The sequence below is a fragment of the Pinus tabuliformis genome, chromosome 1_1, assembly GCF_031772625.1.
Source record: "Pinus tabuliformis cultivar Carrire ecotype Pingquan chromosome 1_1, CPIR1, whole genome shotgun sequence".
NCBI classification, from domain to species: Eukaryota; Viridiplantae; Streptophyta; class Pinopsida; order Pinales; family Pinaceae; genus Pinus; species Pinus tabuliformis.
Window position 1 is genome coordinate 809,384,351 of NC_142297.1, and position 18,891 is coordinate 809,403,241.

An 18,891-nucleotide genomic window follows, 5' to 3' on the forward strand; every position below is an offset into this window, starting at 1 on the left:
TGTTACCGACATTATTGTTAAACAATAACTTATTACCACTAACATTACAAAAATAATGTTTAATTGTATATACCCCTACACTTTCAAAATAATGGATAATTTAGACTTGTAGATTTCACTTCTAATACTTTTGTTTTGTTACAATGGCAACAATAATATAGTTATTACATTGTAATAATCGTTTAATTATCACAATTTAAAAAATAATGTAAAAAATTGCATTGGAAAAATTGTGATATAATTTACAAGTTTGAAAGGGGATACTACAAATGTATGTTAGAAATATTTTAAAAATAAATGTTGGATTTGCAAGATGTAACATTATTGTGCTTAAAATTAATATGTTCATTTAATGTAGACATTTTTGTTGTTCTTAGTGACCTTTGGTATCCAATATTGGTCCTACCGAGCTCTAATATCCATTTGTTGTGTGCACAGATATCATCTATACAACTCTGAAACAAGAGCCTAAGTTGACCGAGTAATAGATAAAATCTATGTCTCTATTACCATAAAAATTTACAAAAGAACAATAAAGTAGAAATATATAACTACAAACACATAAAGATATGCATAGTACATAAAGAGTTTGCCCCAATAACCCTTAACCGAGAAAAATATCTAACCTTTGAACTTCAACATTCTTTATGTTCTTAATAAAATATGAAGCTAGACTATAATGAAAATTGACCTCGATCCACACCTAAGACCAATGTGCTCATATTACATCACCCTTGATCTATGATCTAGCATTAAATTCATCATCCTTACATCATGCTCTATTTATAGGCATATTCTTACTTATGAATCCCTAATTCATGACATTGGAATTAGTTGCAAAAGGTTGAATCGAATTGGCTAAGATCTTCAAAATGTTAAATTCTTGACCATTTTTTACATCATTTAATTGTAGTCGATCACCATTTGACTACTAGTTGACCACCAACTTCCCTTGACCATGCGCATCCCTAACCATCATTATTTTCAAATATTCTATTGACTATATAATTCTATCAACTACATGATGACCTTCAAATGCAATCCATTTCCTAACTTCACAATAAACCATCGACTCACTTTGACTTCCTTGTCGATTCTCCTCCGAGTAGATCTACCTTGACCAGTGAGTTACCTAGTCCATCAACCTTGACTAGACTCTTGAGTTTCATCCTAGCCAATTAACTGTGTTATGTAACTATATCACAAAAAATGGAAGAATAAATAAATTAACAACATGAAAATAAGCCTCTTCGAGGGGGAAACCCCTTTAACATCACATAAATGAATAATACTTGGATGATACAAATGAGAATACCTACTTGGTATACATATGGGAATCGAAAGGATCACAATATAATTAGGGTCGACATAACAATAATAATGTAAGGGCACAAAAATAACAATAATTAGCTTCTTTGGGGCACAACAATAACATTCTAGTGGCAACATGGGGCACAACAATAACAATATGGGGGTTACACTAGTATTATAGGGACATAACATGCTCCTCTCCTTCAAAAAAGTGTTGTCCTCAACGCTCGAGCAGTTATGGATGCTTTTGTATAGAATACTCATCCTTCCATGTGGAATTTCCAGCAGGTAAGTTCTTCCAATTAATGAGATACTCTGAAATTGATCGATTCTACAGTTGTGAGGTTATTGTTTCTGTGACTACTTTAGGATCCAATATGAGTTTTCCTTCCTCATAAATTTTTGGCAATATTGTTCTAACTAGGAGCTTATCACCTTAACCTTATTTAAGCATGAAACATGGAAAAATGGGTGTGCTCGGGAAGATGCAAGTAGCTCCAATTTGTATGACATAATAACAATCTTTTGCAACACCTTGTAAGGAACATAATACTTGGGTGATAATTTATTATCCTTCTTAGATTGCTTGAGGAACATTTGTTTGTATGGTTGTAGTTGTAAAAATACCCAATCATCTATGTCAAAAATTATTTCACTATGATGCTAATACGTTTGTTGTTTCATTTGATTTTGTGCCAAAGTTAAGTTATCCTTTAAGAGTTGGAGAACTTGTTGATGCTCGATGTGATATTCCACTGCTTCAACCTCAGAATTTTCTCTTAAAGATGATATAAAGGATGGTGGAGGATATCCATAAAGTGCCATAAATGGGGTCATTTTTGTTGTGGTGTGTAAGGAAGTATTATACCGCCATTTTTCAAGAGGCAAACACTTAACCCATTGTGTTTGTTTATCATATACAAAACAATGAAGATATATTTCCAAACATTTGTTCAATATCTTAGTTTGTTTGTCAAATTGAGGATGATAAGATGAGAAATGAGCAATTTGAGTACCAAGACAAGAAAATAATTGTATCCAAAATTTTCCAATGAAAATGGGATCTTGGTCACTTACAATAATCTTTGGGTTTGCACATAGATTTTGAACTGTTTCCATAAATACAATAGTGAATGTATTGATTTTGAAAGGATGATATAGTTCACGAAAGTGTGCATACTTGGAAATTCTATAAACTACCATCACGATGACACTCTTTCCTTCAGACTCGGGTAAACTTGTGATAAAACCCATTGAGACCTCTTCCCAATGCTGACTTGGAATGACTAAAGGTTGTAGCAGACCTCGAGTCTTAATTGTCTCAACTTTATTTTGTTGGTAAACCAAATAATATGCCACAAACTTGTAAATATTAGATTTAATGGCATCCCAAGAAAATCCTTCTTGACCCTATGGTAAGTTTTTAAAAATCTCGAGTGCCATCCTAAAGGAGAGGCATGCAATTCCAAAAGAATATTTTTTTTGAGTTGGGAGTTCTTACATAGATATACGTGATCTTTGTACCACAATGAATCATTTTTCTAGATAGATGTATCATATGTACTAAGATCTTTCTACAACTTTTGAATGAGTGTCCACACCTCTTTATCATTCTTCCATTCATCCCTTGATTTATTTATCCAATCAAGTTGGTTAATAAAAATGGCATAGAGTAATGCCTCCACATCCTCATCCCTTCTTGAGAGAGCATCTGCAACAACATTTTGCTTCCCTTTTTTTGTAGATGATTTCAAAGTCATAACCCAACATCTTTGTGACCCATTTTTGTTTATCTTCTTAAGATAATATTTGTTCCAAAAAGTATTTAAGACTATGATGATATTATTTTACCTTGAAGTGCCTTCACATTAGGTAAGGGCGCCATTACTTCATTGGATGTAGTATTGCCAACATTTCCTTCTCATAAATAGGTTTTTGTAAATACTTTCCCTTGGTTGGAAAACTTTCAAAAGCAATGGGTCTTCCTTATTGCATTAAAACAAAACCAATTCCATTTCTTAAGGCATAACATTACATAATAAAGGTTTTTGTGAAGTCTAGTGTAGCTAAGACCAGAGCTTGTTACATTTCCTCTTTAAGATGTTTTAAGGCCTTAGTTGCTTCTGGAGTCCAAAAAAATGCATCTTTTTCAGTAATGTTTTTATAGGTGCTTTTATTTTCCTATAATTCTTAACAAACTTATGATAATACCATGTTAACCTAAGCAATCCTCAAATATGCTTTAGGGTTGTGAGGATTTTCCACCCATTGGAATGGAAAGCATTGGACTATTCAATACATATTCCCCCATGGTTAGCTTCATATTATGGCATTTCCTTGAGAAATTTATATTTCCTCCATTGTAATAATCACTTGACACTCTGGTGTTGGATATAGAAAGCAATTCAATTCCTTGGCTATTTTACAATGAATAGAATTATGGGTACTACTTGAATCGATCAACGTTATTACATTTTCCTTCTTGATATATCCTTCTACCTTGAGAGATTGTGGAGTGGTTATTCTTGCCAATGCATTACAATATATGGTCATATACATTTCTTATTTCTTTGGGGTTGGTTCTTGGCGTATATCATTTTATTTTGATGTTTCTTATTCCTTTTCATCCTCTTCTTCACAATCTATGTAAAATAATTTATTCTCAAAACACTTATGACCTTTAGTATATTTTTTATCACAATTGTAAGAAATACCTTTTGCAATTTTTTCCTCCGGTTGTTGTGTTGTCACCCTTGTAGGTTGTGGGAGGCTAGGAGCAACAACACTTCCATCATTTTAGTTGTGAATGGTAGACCTCCTTGTTTCCATAATTTTGCTTTCAACTTTTCTTGCCACCCTGAATGGAGTTTCCAATGAATTAGGTTCCCAAAGGTGAACCTCACATTGGATGTTATCCTTTAAAGTCCATATGAAGACATCAATCATATGCTCCTCTGGAATATCAGTTACCTTGATATTCAATCTTTGGAAGTTCTCAATGTGCTCTATCATTGAACCCTTTTGTTTGAGATTTATCAATTGGCTAAAGAAGGTATTACTCTTTGTATCCTCATAATGTGCTATCAATTCCTCTAAAAAAATTGTCCAAGTGACAATTTATTTACGAGAACAAAGCCATCGATACCACACAAACTAATTGGTTTCTAAATATAAACATGCAATGTGTACCTTTTGTGTGTGCAACACATCACGTAGGTTAAACAATTGCTCCATTTGTACTATCCATGTTACCGGATCCTTTCCATCAAACTTCCTCATATCGACATTTGGAATGTGGTTGGTCTTCCATCCAAATTTAAAGTCTCTAAAATCAAGATTCACATTCCTTTTCTTCTCATCGTGAGTTTCATGGAATACCTTGTCACCATTAGGAAGCATTTATCGTAGTAGCTTTGTCAAACCTTCCTTTGAACCTTCCATATCCCTTTTCATTTTTGCTTATAAACCATCCATGTTAACATTCATCATCGCTTCCAATTCATTTTTTGTTACTATTTGCGAGAGCGAAATTTGTTGCACTTGGTCTCATAATTTGATATATCATGTTGTATTTCTTCCTCTTCTTCATGCGTCATAATAGAGATTTTTGTTTGCTTACTGGGTGTATCCATCTTTTTGTTTCTAGGAAATTTGGAGCCAACTAATGATACCTATGATTCACTATGCCCTTTGAATCACTTCAAACCAGTTTATTAAACAAAAATTATGTAAATTTAAGAAAATACACACTTTTTTCTTGCTTTTAGGAGCTCAATCTTGAAATTGTTGTATCTCTGTAATTTCATCCTCCCAAAGTCTAAAATTTCATCCTGAGGTAGCTTCATGTGTATTAATTCCAACCCCACAAGTTAGATGGAAACTGGATTCTTCAAGATAAAGTTCTACCAAATCTCCCATGATGACCTAATTATGGATTAGTTCTATATAACGTACTTGTATGGACTACCATGTGTCACTGTTTCAACCTTCAGCCGTGAAATTATTTCCCAAGAAACTAAAGTCAGTTAAATTTTAGTCACTATTTACAGAATTCAAGTTTGTTGCTTGAAGGAAAAGTTAGGATGATTTTCCCTAGGTCGGATATTTGAGACTGAATTATGGAGCATGCGGAAACCCTAAATTGCTTGGACCATATCTGCGAAAATATAGTGAACCAAGATTTGATTTTTTACACAAATTTCACCAAGTTTTTAAATGAACATGGTAAAATTTTCATTTTCTGAAGCTTTGCAAAAAAACAAGTTACAGAGAAAATACCAAGATGACCTATTTAAAGTATTAAAACCCTAGGATCCAAAGCTTTGGTACCAAATCTTATGCAACCAGATCATAAAAAATAGAAGAATAGATAGATAAACAACTTGAAAATAAGCCTTTATGAGGGGCACACCTACTTTTACATCACATAAATGAACAATTCTTGGATGATACAAATGACAAGAACTCCTCGGTATGTATAGGAGTCTAAAGGATCATAATATAATCAGGGCCTACATAACAATAATAATGTAAGGGCACAAAAATAACAAAAGTGGGTTTCTATGGGCACAACAATAACAATATGGGGGCTACATGCGACACAACAATAAAAATATTGGGGTTTCACTAACATTATAGGGACCTAAGAGACTGCAACCAATGAGTCGACCAACGAACTCCGGTCAAATGATTTTTCTCTGTAAAGGATATAAAAACTCAAAATTCTTCCTCTTGTCATCACCTTTGATGTAACATAAGGTATTCTTCTTTAGTGACCCGGGCATTGATGCCCACTACATCTCTACACTAAGAGAACTTCACAATACTCACCAACGTTTTCAAAAAAATTGAAACATTTTCCAAAATGTCTACCTTCTCTAGTGGAACTTTCTACTTTTCGACCATCTCCCTGACAAAATGGTATACATCAATGTGTTTTTCCTTGGAATGACAAGTCAAGTTTATTTCTATGAAGGTTATCTTATCTCTATTACAACCTATCCTTATAGCTTACTTATTAAACCATATCTTTGAACACAATTATTACAACTAGACCACTCCCTTACTTGGGTGGTTGCCACGTAGTCAACTTTTGTTTCCAATACTGCCATGACTGATACGAAATTAAATAGGAATGAAAAAATTACAGATATAACCATAAATACATATATGCAACATAAATAACTCTTCATTTCATTAATATCAAATACTGAAATATGCTTACAAACATAATGGAAATAAAACTAGCTCAGGTGATGATAGCTTATCTCTGAGAAGAGATGTGGCAGATACATGCCTCTGAACTATGTTCCAATGAGGCTCAAGGGCCTAGTTTTTATTGAAAAGTAAGGTAAAACCCTAAACAACCAAAACCCTAACCTTAGAAGATGGAACGCTAAGAGTTTGTGGGCCTTGTTGGGGTTAGTTGGGAAACCAACTTCCTGGGGTTGTAAATTGGTCATATTATCTGTATTTGGCGTGTATGATAGCTTGTTGGAAAGGTATATCTAAGTACTACAGGATTTGTGGCAAACCTTATGGCAATGGTCCTGCTGTAGACCTAAAAAAATGTCGTTTAGGGGGTCAAAACTGCTCCGGAAGTTCAAGACCGAAAATACTGCTAAAAAGAGTAAATGCTGCAATAAAAAAGGAAACAAATGAAACTAACTAGATGTCTAGGGGGAATAGGTAGGTGGCCACCAATATCCCCCTGGATCATTCCTCCTTCCTTAGGAAGCAATGGTCCCCATTGTGTGTAGATCCTCCATGAGGTGAGGAAATAAATAATGATGGATCCTCTGTTGGCAAGTGTTATTGATCTGCATGTCCATGATATAATCAATTGTGGCCTATTCCATGCAGTCTAGGTTTATCTCTGTTGGTGTGAGTTATTCTGCAATGTCGGATGTATCCATCAATTGTGGAAAGTATGGCCAAAGACGATCTATATTGAACAATGGGTGCAGACCAAGGAAAGGTGGAATTTTGAGCTCAAAGGCATTATTCCATACATCCTTGGTGATGGTGTATGGCCCATATCGGAGCAAGTGAAGCTTGCGGTGGGGTCTAGCGAGGCACTCCTTTTGCAAATGTAGCCAAAGTTTGTCGCCCACCTAGAACTTGTGTGACACCCGATGCTGATCATGGCGCTGCTTGCACTTAGGATTGGCTTTGTCCAATATATCATGGACCTGTTGGCAAATGTGTTGAATGCAATCAATGAAGTTGTTAGTCGTGTCAGATTTGGACTGGATGTGAGTCGAATCTGCCTGAGTGGCTGCAAATGGTATGGCCACATCAATGGGACATAATGGCTGAAATCCCAGCCCTACTTGAAAGTGGTTTTGGCCTATTGAGCTATGGAGAGCTCTGTTGTAGATGTGTTGGAAATAGGGGAGGCTTTCATCCCATGTGCGTGGATGCTTTGAGTTGTACACACGCATAATGTGTGCGATCATCTTGTTTGTGACCTCTGTTTGGCCATCAATTTGGGAGTGGAAAGTTGTGGACTTAGTAAGTTTGGTATCCAACATCGACCAAAGACTTGACCAAAATTCATGTAGGAATCTGTTGTCTCGATCTGACACAATGGTCTGTGGGATCCTAAAGTGTACTCACAATCGCACAAACAAGAGCTTAGCAGTGGCCGCTGCTATAATACGTAGTAATACTCTTCTTGTAGGCCACCATAATGGCCATCTTAGAGAATCTGTCGACGACCATGAAAATGCAGTCATTGTCATGCTTAGTAGAAGGAAGGCCCAACATGTAATCCATTAAGATGGATTCCCAAGGTCGACTAGGAGTAGGCAGAGGAGTATATATGCCTTTCTTCTTGATGGCTGGTTTGGCAATGGCGCAGGTAGTTCAAGATTGAATTTACTTCCCAACATCCTCACGAAAATTCTACCAATAAAAATACTTTGGCAGTACTGCCACTGTTTTCTCTACTTTGAAATGTCCAACGACCCAACTGTACTGTGCCTCCCAAATCATCTTGGCACGCTTGCTTGAAGGAACACATATATGTCCAAGGTGGCAAAGCAGTGCATCCTAGAGGTGAAAATTTGGAACTTGATTACATTCCAGGAGTGCCTGTGCTGGCTTGAGGGGGCTTGACCCAGGTTCAACATTAATTAGCCAAATAAATCCCTACACTACTGGCCCTTTAGGCATCAACCCGCGGAGTGCGGACCAAAGTCTCACTTGAAGCAGTATGGGGGGATGCTGGAACCAAGTTTTCGCACCCTGAGATGGTTGTGATGTGATTTGATCTCTTCTATCCCCGCCTTCACGCAGGTGAATATATGTCCAAGGTGGCAAAGCAATGCATCCTAGAGGTGAAAATTTGGAACTTGATTACATTCCAGGAGTGTCTGTGTTGGCTTGAGGGGGCCTGACCCAGGTTCAACATTAATTAGCCAAACAAATCTCTACACTACTAGCCCTTTAGGCATCAACCCACGGAGTGCAGACCGAAGTCTCACCTGAAGCAGTATGGGGGGATGCTGGAACCAAGTTTCTGCACCTTAAGATGGTTGTGATGTTGTTTTATCTCTTCTATCCCCGCCTTCACACAGGTGATATTGCTCTAGGGCTTGTAAGACAAACCCTGTATGCCAGCTTTCAATACCTTCGTGAAAGTATATGATCGACCTTCGCGCAACCCTAACCTGTGGCTCAGGTACTTTCACGCTGCTATGGTAGCGTGCTGTGCAGATTCCTCAATTATCCTAAGTGATTTGCTTATCTTGTCAAATACTTAAAGTTATCACCGTGTAAGCAGATATTTGTGATTGCATTCAATTATTCAATGTAATTGCATTCATTCATGCAACATATAAGCATAATAAAGGAAATTTATACACAAGATATCCAAACCCATCAACAGAAAAAATACACAGAAATTGCAGAATAACTCCTTTTATTAATATCTTCCAAGTGTTACAGACTCTGTTCACCCTGTGCACACAACTACAGGGGTCCGCGCACTCAGCTGCGGACTTCTACCCTAGGCCTCTGCGCACTCAGCTGCGGACTTCTACCCTAGGCCTCTGCGCACTCAGCTGCGGACTTCTACCCTAGGCCTTTGCGCACTCAGCTGCAGAATCTCTACCTACACTACAACCCAAGACTTAGACTTCTTTCTCTAAGCCTATGACTCCCTTCCTTGTTCAATACCCTCTAACTACTTAGAGCTTAGCTCCTTTTTATACAATCCCATGGTCCGCGAACCATGGGTAGATCTCTTATAGCCGACTTTACTTTACAAAACTAAGGGCGGACTACCCTTTGTGACACATAAAACCTTCACGGTCCGCGACCCCAAAATGTGGAGTATTTACAATAATATTACAAAAATTTGACTTAAACATGGGCTTTTAGCCCCAAAACTGCCCTTGGGGGATCCTGCTCCCAACAAGCCCCCATCACAAACATCGTGATTCGCCCTCGAGTCACTCGGTAGTCGCGGAGATCTTTGCGCGAAGCCCGTCTAGCTTGTTGTCCCTTAAGAAACCAATTTATCGGCCAAAAGACATTCTGAAAACGGAATTTAGAACTCATGAGGGTCATTATGAATTTTTGGTCATGCCTTTTGGCCTTACCAATGCACCTTCAACATTTCAAGGTTTGATGAATTCAATTTTCAAACCATTCCTTAGAAAATTTGTGTTAGTATTTTTTGATGATATACTAATCTACAGCAAGTCTTGGAAGGATCATGTTGAACATGTTGACAGGGTGCTACAACTATTGGAGGAGAAACAATTATATTCAAAAAGATCCAAATGTTTCTTTGGAGTCCAGGAGGTGGAATATTTGGGTCATATTGTATCTCATGAAGGATTTAAGGTAGACCCTAGCAAAATTAAAGCCATTAAGGAATGGAAAATCCCCACATCCATAAAGCATCTGCGAGGATTTCTTGGGTTGACAGGGTATTATCGCAAGTTTGTTAAGAATTATGGGAGAATAGTAGCACCTCTAACAACATTATTGAAGAAAGATTCATTTTCATGGACTCCGGAAGCAACAAAGGCCTTTGAACATCTTAAAGAGGCAATGTGCCAAGCACCAGTCTTAGCTACACCGGACTTCACAAAAACCTTTATTGAGGAATGTGATGCTTCAGGAAATGGAATTGGTGTTGTTCTAATGCAAGATGAAAAACCCATTGCTTTTGAAAGTCGTCCAATCAAGGGAAAGTTTTTAAGCAAAGCTATTTATGGGAAGGAAATGTTGGCAATACTCCATGCACTTAAGAAATGGCGACCCTACCTAATGGGAAGACACTTCAAGGTAAAAACGGATCATGATAGCCTTACATACTTTTTAGAACAAAGATTATCCTCTGAAGAGCAACAAAAGTGGTTCACAAAGATGTTGGGTTATGACTTTGAAATCATCTACAAAAAAGGGAAGTAAAATGTGGTGGCAGATGCACTCTCAAGAAAGGATGAGGATGTGGAAGCATTGTTGTGTGCCATTTCTATTATCCAACCAGATTGGATAAACGAAGCAAGGGAGGAATGGAAGAATGACGAAGAAGTATGGACACTTATTCGAAAGCTACAACAAGGTTCCAGTACTTCTGATACATTTAGCTGGCAAAATGATTCGTTATGGTACAAAGATCGCTTATACCTCTGTAAGAATTCCCAGCTAAAACAAAAGATTCTTATGGAGTTGCACACTTCTCCCTTAGGAGGGCACTCAGGATTTTTAAAAAATTACCACAGGGTTAAGAAGGAATTTTTTTGGGATGGACTTAAATCAGATATTCAAAAGTTTGTGGCGGAATGTTTGGTTTGCAAACAAAATAAAGTTGAAACAATTAAGACACCGGGTCTATTACAACCTTTATCCATTCCAAGCCAACGTTGGGAGGAGGTTTCAATGGATTTTATCACAGGTTTACCCAAGTCTGAGGGAAAGAGTGTCATCATGGTGGTAGTTGACAAACTTACCAAGTATGCACACTTTTGTGCCTTATCACATCCATTTAAAGCCAGTATAGTTTCTACTGCATTTATGGAAACAGTTCAAAAGCTACATGGAAACCCAAAGATTATTGTAAGTGATAGAGATCCCATTTTCACTGGAAATTTTTGGACAAAATTATTTTCTTGTCTTGGTACTCAGTTAGCTCATAGCTCATCTTATCATCCTCAATCTGATGGGAAAACTGAGATAGTAAACAAATGTTTGGAAGTATATCTTCATTGCTTTGTATCTGATAAAAAGACATAATGGGTCAAATGATTGCCTCTGGCTGAATGGTGGTATAACACTTCCTTCCATACAACAACAAAAATGACCCCATTTATGGCACTTTATGGGTATCAACCACCATCCATCACATCATATTTAAGAGAAAATTCTAAGGTTCAGGCAGTGGAAAATCACATCGAACATCAACAACAAGTCCTCCAACTCTTAAAGGATAACCTCGTGTTGGCACAAAATAGAATGAAACAACAGGCAGATCAACATCGCAGTGAAAGAAGTTTTGATGTAGGTGATTGGGTATTCATACGGCTACAACCATATAAGAAAATGTCCCTAAAGCAAGCTAAGAAGGATAATAAATTATCACCAAATTATTATGGTCCATACAAGGCGTTGCAAAAGATTGGTACTATGACATACAAATTGGAGCTTCCTGCAGCTTCTCGATTGCACCCAGTTTTCCATGTTTCATGTTTAAAGAAGGTTATAGGTGACAAGCTCCCAATTCAAACAATATTGCCAGAACTTGACGAGGAAGGAAAAATTATATTGGAACCGGAAGTAGTCACAGAAACAAGAACTCGACAGCTACGAAATCGATCAATTTCAGAGTATCTTATCAAGTGGAAGAACTTATCCGCTGAAGATTCCACATGGGAGGATGATAATTTTATGCAGAAGTATCCAGAACTACTCAAGCGTTGAGGACAACACTTTTTTGAAGGAGAGGGGCATGTTGGGTCCCTATAATACTAGTGATTACCCCATTACTATTGTAGTTATACCCCTTATTTATATTGTTGTGCCCCTATTACCCCCATATTGTTATTTCTGTGCCCCATAGAATCCCTCTATTGTTATTTTTGTGGCTTTATATTATTATTGTTAGGTCGGCTGGATTATATTGTGACTCCTTAGACTCATATATATAGAAAGGAGGTTTTGTCATTTGAATCATCGAATAATTATTCATTTATGTAATGTAAAGGAGGTTGCCCCCTCGAAGAGGCTGAATTCTAAGGCGTTGATCTATCTTGTCTATCTTTTCTTGCGCTGGTTTCATAACACTGACTGGGAATCTAGGCTCAGATCTCGGGACCACATGCTCCGAACCAAAAAAATTGGGTTGAAACTGCATGGATGTAAGCATTTGCATGCAGTTGAAGGCCCCCCACTGCATGGAGGCCTTGATGTGGGTGCATTTGAGGGCCAAGGGAAGAGAAGGAGGGGTCCAACTTAGGGTTTGGCCACCTAGGATGGCTTCTCAGGTTCTAAGTGTCATGTAGCCCTTGTAGGATGTTGTGAGATATCAGTTTATCATCAGTAGTCGACCTCACTTCCTTAGTGGGATTGTTATGAAACCAGCTCACAAAAAGATATAAAAGAGAGATCAACGCCTTAGAATTCAGCCTCTTCAAGGGGGAAACCTCCTTTACATTACACAAATGAGCGATTCTTGGATGATTCAAATGACAAAACCTCCTTTCTATATATAGGAGTCTAAGGAGTCACAATATAACCCAACTGACCTAACAATAATAATATAAAGCCACACAAATAACAATAGAGGGATTCTATGGGGCACAGTAATAACAATATGGGGACAATAGGTGCACAAAAATATTAATAAGGGATACAACTACAATAGTAATGGGGTAATCACTAGTATTATAGGGACCCAACATGCCCCTCTCCTTCAAAAAAGTGTTGTCCTCAACGCTTGAGTAGTTCTGGATGCTTCTGTATAAAATTCTCATCCTCCCATGTGGAATCTTCAGCGGATAAGTTCTTCCACTTGATAAGATACTCTGAAATTGATCGATTTCGTAACTGTTGAGTTCTTGTTTCTGTGACTGCTTCTGGTTCCAATATAATTTTTCCTTCCTCATTAAGTTATGGTAATATTGTTTGAACTGGGAGCTTGTCACATATAACCTTCTTTAAACATGAAACATGGAAAACTGGGTGCAATCAAGAAGCTGCAGGAAGCTCCAATTTGTATGCCATAGTACTAATATTTTGCAACACCTTGTACGGACCATAATACTTTGGTGATAATTTATTATCCTTCTTAGCTTGCTTGAGGGACATTTGCTTATATGGTTGTAGCCGTAGGAATACCCAATCACCTACATCAAAACTTCTTTCGCTGCGATGTTGATCTGCCTGTTGTTTCATTCTATTCTGTGCTAACACGAGGTTATCCTTTAAGAGTTGGACTTGTTGTTGATGTTCGATGTGATGTTCCACTGCTTGAACCTTAGAATTTTCTCTTAAATATGATGTGATGGATGGTGGCTGATATCCATAAAGTTCCATAAATGGGGTCATTTTTGTTGCTGTATGGAAGGAAGTGTTATACCACCATTCAGCCAGAGGCAACCATTTGACCCATTGTGTCTGTTTATCAAATACAAAGCAATGAAGATATCCTTCCAAACATTTGTTTACTATCTCAGTTTGCCCATCAGATTGAGGATGATAAGATGAGCTATGAGCTAACTGAGTACCAAGACAAGAAAATAATTATGTCCAAAAATTTCCGGTGAAATGGGATCTCTGTCACTTACAATAATCTTTGGGTTTCCATGTAGCTTTTGAATTGTTTCCATAAAATTATGCAGTAGAAACTATACTGCCTTTAAATGGATGTGATAATGTACAAAATTGTGCATACTTGGTAAGTCTGTCAACTACCACCATGATGACACTCTTTCCCTCAGACTTGGGTAAACCTGTGATAAAATCCATTGAAACCTACTCCCAACGTTGGCTTGGAATGGATAAAGGTTGTAATAGACCCGGTGTCTTAATTGTTTCAACTTTATTTTGTTGGCAAACCAAACATTCTGCCACAAACTTTTGAATATCGATTTAAGGCCCTCCCAAAAAAATTCCTTCTTAACCCTGTGGTAAGTTTTTAAAAATCCTGAGTGCCCTCCTAAGGGAGAAGTGTGCAATTCCATAAGAATCTTTTGTTTTAGCTGGAAATTCTTACAGAGGTATAAGTGATCTTTGTACCATAACGAATCATTTTTCCAGCTAAATGTATCAGGCGTACTGGAGTCTTGTTGTAACTTTCGAATAAGTGCCCACACTTCTCCGTCATTCTTCCATTCCTCCCTTGCTTCGTTTATCCAATCTAGTTGGATAATAGAAATGGCGCACAACAATGCTTCCACATCCTCATCCTTTCTTGAGAGTGCATCTGCCACCACATTTTGCTTCCCTTTTTTGTAGATGATTTCAAAGTCATAACCCAACATATTTGTGACCCACTTTTGTTGCTCTTCAGAGGATAATCTTTTTTTCTAAAAAGTATTTAAGGCTATCATGATCCGTTTTTACCTTGAAGTGTCTTCCCATTAGGTAGGGTTGCCATTTCTTAAGTGCATCGAGTATCGCCAACATTTCCTTCTCATAAATAACTTTTTGTAAAAACTTTCCCTTGATTGGACAACTTTTGAAAGCAATGGGTCTTTCATCTTGCATTAAAACATCATCAATTCCATTTCCTGAAGCATCACATTCCACAATAAAGGTTTTTGTGAAGTCTGGTGTAGCTAAGACCGGTGCTTGGCACATTGCCTATTTAAGATGCTCGAAGGCCTTTGTTGCTTTTGGAGTCCATGAAAATGCATCTTTCTTCAATAATGTTGTTAGAGGTGCTGCTATTCTCCCATAATTCTTAAAAAACTTGTGATAATACCCTGTCAACCCGAGAAATCCTTGCAGATGCTTTATGGATGTGGGGAATTTCCATTCCTTAATGGCTTTAATTTTTCTAGGGTCTACCTTAACTCCTTCATGAGATACACTATGACCCAGATATTCCACCTCTTGTTCTCCAAAGAAACATTTAGATCTTTTTGCATATAATTGTTTCTCCTCCAATAATTGTAGCACCCTGTCAACATGTTCAACATGATCCTTCCAAGACTTGTTGTAGATTAGTATATCATCAAAAAATACTAACACAAATTTTCTAAGGAATGGTTTGAAAATGGAATTCATCAAACCTTGAAATGTTGAAGGTGCATTGGTAAGGCCAAAAGGCATGACCAAAAATTCATAATGACCCTCATGAGTTCTAAATGTTGTTTTCGAAATGTCTTCAGTCTTCATTCTGATTTGATGATATCCTGAACGAAGATCCAACTTGGTGAAGTAAATTGATCCATGCAATTCATCCAGTAATTCATCAATGACAGGAATGGGAAACTTATCTTTAATAGTGAGCTTGTTGAGCTCCCTATAATCCGGACACATGCGCCATGATCCATCCTTATTGTGCACCAATACTACTGGAGAAGAGAAAGAACTTTGACTCGGTTGAATTATACCAGCCTCTATCATTTCTGCAACCATACGTTCAATTTCACTCTTTTGGGCATAAGGATATCTGTATGGCCTGATGTTTGGAGAAGCACTTCCTGGAATCAAATGAATAACATGATCATGATCACGAATAGGTGGGAGACCTTTGGGAGTCTCAAATACCTTGGAATGATTGTCCAAGACTTTTTGGAGATCTGGAGAAATAGATGATTCCAATGTGGAAACATCTAGCGAACATAATTGTGCAATTACACTTCTTTGTTCCTTTTTTAGAAGCTTTGTCATACCGTTAGAGCTGATTATCTTTCTCGGTTTCCCTGCAATACCCCTTAATTCAACTTCCTTTCTTTCCATAGAAAATTTCATAAAAAGTTCTTGAAAATTAAAAGCTATTGTACCCAAGGATTGTAGCCATTGGACTCCTAGTACAACATCAGCACCTCCCATTGGAATGGAAAGCATTGGGCTAGTCAATACATATTCTCCCATGGATATCTTGATATTATGGCACTTTCAAGAGCAATTTATTGTTCCTCCATTTGCAACCATCACTTGACACTCTGGTGCTGGATATAAGAAGCAATTCAATTCTTTTGCTACCTTACAATGAATAAAATTGTGGGTACTTCCTAAATCAATCAACACTATTACCTTTTTCTTATTGATTTGTCCTTCTATCTTGATGGTTTGAGGAGTGGTAATTCATGCCAATGCATTACAAGATATGGTCGGATTCATTTCTTCTTTATCTAGGCTTTGTTCCTAGAGTAGATCCTCTTCTTTTGACCTTTCTTGCTCCTTTTCTTCTTCCTCTTCACAATCTATGTAGAATAATTTCTTCTCAGCACACTTATGACCTTTAGTGTATTTGCTATCACCACTGTAACAAATCCCTTTTGCTCTTTTTTCTTCCAATTGTTGTGGTGTCAACCTTATAGGTTTTGGAAGACTAGGGGTAACAACACTTCCATCTTTATAGTTGTGAGTGGTATGCTTCCTGGTTGCCATAATTTTGCTTTCCATTTTTCTTTCTAACTTGAATGCCTTTTCTAATGAATCAGGTTCCCAAAGGCAAACATCATGTTGGATATTATCCTTTAAAGTCCCTATGAACACATCAATCCTATGCTCCTCTGGAATATTTTTTACCCTTATGTTCAATTTTGGAACTCCTCAATGTGCTCCATTATTGAACCCTTTTGTTTGAGACTTATCAATTGGCTAAAAAAAGTGTTGCTTTTTGTATCCTCATAATGTGCTGTCAATTCTTCCGTAAAAATTGCCCAAGTGATAATTTGTTTACGAGAGCAAAGCCATTAATACTATACAAACTGATTTGGTTCCAAATATAAAGTTGCAATACGTACCTTTTGTGTGTTTTGCACATTATTGAGATCGAAAAATTGCTCCATCTGTAATATCCATGTTGCGGGATCCTTGCCCTCAAACTTCCTCATATCAATTTTTGGAATATGGTGGGTCTTTGATCCAACATTAGAGTCTATGGAATCATGATTAACATTTCTTTTGTTCTCATCATGAGTTTCCTTTACTACCCTTTCACCATTAGTGACCATTTCTTGTAGCAACTTATTCATATTTATCTTCAATTCTTCCATCTTATCATCCATGCCATCAATTTTAGCATCCATGCCATTCATCTTAGCTTCCATGCCATCCATCTTAGCTTCTACGCCTTTCTTTAAACAATCCATATTAGCTTCTACACCTTTCTTTAAACCATCCATCTTAGCTTCTACATCTTTCCTTAAACCATCTATCTTAGATTTTGTTGCTTTTTGTGCAAGACACTTGTTGCACTTGGTCTCCTAATTTTGATATATCATGTTGCATTTCTTCCTCTTCTTCATGAGTCATGCCAGAGCTTTCAGGTTTCTTACTAGGTGTTTGCATTTTCTTTCCTTTGGGCATCAATTACCAATTCAAACTAATTGTTCAAACCAAGCTTATGCAAAAATTTTAAAAAAACTACACAACTTTTTTCACTTTGTAGAAGCTTGATATTGAATCTGATGTATCTTTGCAATTTCAGATCATCCAATTCTGAAATTGCGACCTGTAGTAGCCCTCTGTGTCCTCTTTCCAATGCCACCAGTATGATCCAAATTGGATTCTCCAAGGAAGAGTTATGCACAATATCCCAAGATGACCTGATTATAGACTAGTTCAGTAAAGAGAACTTGTACGACGTGCCACGAGTCACTGTTTCAACCTTTGGCTTTGAAAAATATATACAAGAAACTACAGTCCATCCTCTTTCTATACCTTCTTACAAAATTTCAATCCGATGCTCAGAGAGAAAGTTATGGCGATTTTCCCCAGGTCACCTGTTTGGAATGTAATTAAGGAGTCTGCAAAAAGACCAACTTCCTCAGATCATATCTCCGCAAATATAGTGCGCAAAGCTCTGAAATTCGGACCTGAGATTCAGTGCAATTTCTTCTCAAATGGGTTTTTTTTTTTAGCTTCTGAAACATCGTAGAAAAAAAATTGTAGCGAAAATGCCACGATGACCTATTTGGAGCAGCGAAACTGGTGGGCTCCAGTATTGTAGCAATAATGCTACAACTCCTGGAGCTTCCTGTCTCTTAATTTTATCAACCCGGTAGTTCGTACAAACTTGGAAGCGATGGTGCTGTATGCACAAGTACTAGCTCTTGTCGCAGCTGTCACTTGGTCAGCTGGCACAAGTCCGCTAGGGCTCAAGCCAACTTCTATAGGCTCACAGAAGAAGCTTTATCAATGATGGACGAAAGCTAACTCAAAGGAGACTAGTCTAATTGCAGAAGGAAACTGAAAACCAATAAAGCATGGAAACCCTAGGAAACCCTAATTTGACTAGCTAGACCCTAACTATGCAAAACTGTGAATGAAACAACTACCAATAATGCCATTACTTGCAGTGAACTGAAATACATGCATCTAAGCTACTTGCATCTGAAAAATCATGTTTTTGTATTTTTTCATTAAGTGGTTGGATTTATTGTGATG